Source organism: Penaeus monodon, chromosome 23, assembly GCF_015228065.2.
Source record: "Penaeus monodon isolate SGIC_2016 chromosome 23, NSTDA_Pmon_1, whole genome shotgun sequence".
Lineage (NCBI taxonomy): Eukaryota > Metazoa > Arthropoda > Malacostraca > Decapoda > Penaeidae > Penaeus > Penaeus monodon.
Window position 1 is genome coordinate 7263670 of NC_051408.1, and position 240 is coordinate 7263909.

Below are 240 nucleotides of genomic sequence, written 5' to 3' on the forward strand. Positions count from 1 at the left end.
CTAAATACCAGACTTGGAGGAACTCGAAAATAACACGAGAAACCATCAACATTCCATTTAGCAATTTATCGAAATAAAAGGCTAATTTTCTATGGAACGACTGTTTTGTTACAATGAAAAAAAATTGTTATAGCGATTTGCTAAATGTTATAATGATGATTAAGATGTTGATATAATGATAAGACCTAGGCCAGAGAATACGACGGCAATTGCAATCATGTTTACGATAATAATTATTAT